The sequence below is a fragment of the Tupaia chinensis genome, unplaced genomic scaffold, assembly GCF_000334495.1.
Source record: "Tupaia chinensis unplaced genomic scaffold, TupChi_1.0 Scaffold000697_1, whole genome shotgun sequence".
NCBI classification, from domain to species: Eukaryota; Metazoa; Chordata; class Mammalia; order Scandentia; family Tupaiidae; genus Tupaia; species Tupaia belangeri.
Window position 1 is genome coordinate 164,387 of NW_006160220.1, and position 3,681 is coordinate 168,067.

The following is a 3,681-nucleotide window of genomic DNA, read 5'->3' on the forward strand; positions in this document are numbered from 1 at the left end:
CAGTGAACAAGTCTCCATTTTTATCAGGTTCATCCTAAGATCATCATGTTGATTCAACTATGAATGCTGCTGTGATCTCTATTGTACTTGCAGGTTCATTGTGAAGTTCTAGAACATGATTCATTTCTGCACTTGGTGTTGTTCATAGCACAGACTGAAGATCTCTCAGAAAAAGTGTTAGTGGATCCCCTGTAGATCCAAAGGTGGGCCAGGTTAAAATCACCTTTCTCAGCTTTCTGCTATGTTTCCACGGGGAAGATTTAGGTCTCAGTGGGAGTTTCTGTCTGCAAATACCTGAATGGACTGAGAAGATTCAAGCAATGGCTTCATTCTCCTCAGAAAATTCAGGTTCCGATGGGGCCACCCAGCTTCTGTTGGCTCATTCCAGCGCCTCCGGGCACCACCAGGAGGAATCATGCTTCTGTCCTGGACCCTGCATCTGCCTGCTGCATGGTTGTCAATTGCAGATGTTCATGAGTGCTGGGTTAGAGGACTCCATTAACCTCATGTGAGTAAGAAGAAGATGGCTACTATGAGTAACAAAAGCTGGGCTGAAGTGATCTTGGAATCCAGGAAAGGAGCCTTCAGGCCCATTTCATCCTCAGCCTTATAGAATGGCAGCCATTGATTTCTCCGTGATCTTTACAGAGACCCAGTCTGCCTTCATGAAGAAAACACTGAAGTAGAAAGGATGGCGGCAGACTGTCTGATGGATTGTTATAAGGACCCAATGACCTTTGAGGATATGACTGTGAACTTCACCCAGGAGGAGTGGACTTTACTGGATCCGATTCAGAGGGAAATGTACTGAGAAGTGACACTGGAGAACTACAAGAATTTGGCCTCAGTAGGATGTCAGTTTATCAAACCCAGTCTGATCTCTTGGATGGAACAAGAGGAGGATTTGAGGATAGTACAGGGAAAAGTTCCCCTCAAATGGAAAATACAACTTAAAACCAAATGTTTAGCACCTCAGTAGTGGTTCTTGAGGGCATAAACATCCAGTGCAATACAGACACAGTCAGGAAGCCACAATGCAAGTCACAGATGACTGAGCAGTATGGAGACATCTTCAGTGAACTCTCCTGCCTTAAGACCCATAAGAGTATTGGGACCAGGGGTGGGCGGAGGGCCCTGCTGTGGGCCCACCCGGGCCCTGCGTGAGCCCCGCCTACCCTGGGACCCGCGCCAAGCGAACCAGGCAGCGGCGGGGGGGGGGGGCGGGGGGCCCGCGCGGCCCGCCCCCGAGGAAAAGGGATTGTGGCATGACCATCCCCCTGGGGAGTGATTTCTCGCTTACTGTCTCTCTGTCTCTCTCTGTCTGGCAAGTGTACATGCCCTATAGTGAAAACCTTTCTAAAAAAAAAAAAAAAGACCCACAAGAGTATTCAAAATACAGGGAACACTTCCAAGTGTTATCAGTATGAAACAGACCTCCTGCTTTTGCATGAGACAGCCTCTATTGGAGAGACTATTTCTGTGTTGAATCAGTGTGGAAAAGCTTTTAGCTTGTGTACCCAACAACTAGCCTACCAATGAAATCTGAATGCAGTGACTATGGGAAAGTCTTCCTTAATCAGCCAGACCTTCAGGCACATATGAGAACTCTAGAAAAACCCTACAAATATAAGGAGTGTGGAAAAGACTTTAGGTATTCTTCCTATCTTAATATTCATATGGGAACCCACACTGGAGACAACCCCTATGAATGTAAGGAATGTGGGAAAGCCTTCACTAGGTCTTGCCAACTTACTCAGCATAGAAAAATTCACACTGGAGAAAATCCATATAAATGTAAGGAATGTGGGAAAGCCTTCACTAGGTCTTGCCAACTTACTCAGCATAGAAAAATTCACACTGGAGAAAATCCATATAAATGTAAGGAATGTGGGAAAGCCTTCACTGTTTCTTCATGCTTAAGTCAACATGTGAAAATTCACATTGGAGAGAAACCCTACGAGTGTAAAGAATGTGGAAAAGCCTTCACTAGGTCTTCTCAACTTACTGAACATATAAAAACTCACAGTGTAGAAAAGCTTTTTAAATGTAAAAAATGTGGAAAAATCCTTATGATATTCCTCATTCTTTAATAAGCACATTGGAACTCACACTGAAAGGAGAACCTAGAAATGTCAAGAATGGGGGAAAATCTTCACTCAGAACTCCAAACATACTAAGTATGTACAAATTCAAAGTGGAAAGAAGCCCTATGAATGTAAGGAATGTGGGAAAGTCTTCACTAGATCCTCTCACCTTAGTGAACATGTAAGAACTCACACTGGAGAGAAGACTTGTGAGTGTGTCAAATGTGGGAAATCCCTTGCAATTTCCTCCAATCTTAGTGGACATTTGAAAATTCACACCAGAGAGAAACCCTTTGAGTGCAAGGAATGTGAAAAAGCACTTATTTACTCCTCTAGTCTTAAGAATCATGTGCGGACTCAATGCCTTACACATGTGTGGAATGTGGTAAAGCCTTTAAATTCCCCACATGTGTTAACCTTCACATGAGAATCCACACTGGAGAAAAACCCTATGGATGTAAACAATGTGGGAAAGCCTTAAGTTATTCTAACTCCTATCTACTACATGAAAGATGTCACACTGGAGAAAAGTCCTATGGATGTAAGGAGTGTGGGAAAGCCTTTAGTTCTCCAAGTTCTTTTAGAAATCATGAAAAAAGGCACATGGAAGAGAAGCTGTCAGTGTAAGGAATGTGGGAAAGCCTGTAGGTGTCCCTGCTCACTTCAAAGACAAAATAAATAAATAAATAAATAAAAATTTAAACAAACAAACAAGAAAACTCCCTAGGTAAAAAACTCTGTGAATGTAAGGAATGTGAAGCATTTTCACTAATATCTCAGGCCCTAGCATATAAAACTTCATAGTGGAAAAGACTTCACTAAATCCTCAAGACTAACGTTATCCCTCAGTAAACTTGTTGGTGAAAAACTGTATGAATGTTGAGAATCTGGGAAAACCTTGATTCTACACATCTTAATAGACATGTGAAATCAAAAAGAAAGAAAGAAAGAAAGAAAGAAAGAAAGAAAGAAAGAAAGAAAGAAAGAAAGAAAGGAAGAGAAAGAGGAAGGAAGAAGAGAAAAGAAAATTCAGATCCTCATAGGGTCAACACCTTTCGGCCTTTTTGGTCAAAATCACAGCAGCAGTAACTGCATCAGACAGGAAGAAGTAAGAAAAGGGTTTTTGTATTATTTCCCCATGAGTCTGGAGCACTGTGTAACTACTAAAGCCACTGTGATAGGTTTGACAGTGATAATTGGCCTCATCCTCAGGCTGCAGCCCAGAGATTTGCAGGATAACTGTGTTAGCTGATACATCATTGGATCCAGAGAAGCAGCTGGGACCCCAGAGCCCTGGTGCTTACTGGAGTCTGAGTGGTACCACAGGAGATAGTGGGGAGGGCTCCCTGTTTTCTGCTGACACCAGTATATGTAGTAGCTACCAACACTGAAGTCACTGTTCAGGGTGCAGGTGAGTCTGGCAGATGCTCCATAAGATGCAGAGATGGAGGGTGACTGAGTCATAACAGGCTGGGAGAGGGAACCTGCAGACACGGACACTCATAAGTGATGGCATAGGCGCCAGGGGAATGACTGTCTATAGTATAAGCCAAAAGAGAGTGAGCCAGACTGGGAGCTTCCCTGTGTCTCCATGGTC

At 43.4% G+C, this 3,681-nt stretch overlaps 1 pseudogene; it reads left to right on the forward strand.

The window, feature by feature from the left end:
* Positions 1-320: 320 nt before the first annotated feature.
* Positions 321-2,766, forward strand: LOC106736220 (zinc finger protein 266-like; annotated as a pseudogene).
* The last annotated feature ends 915 nt before the right edge of the window (positions 2,767-3,681 follow it).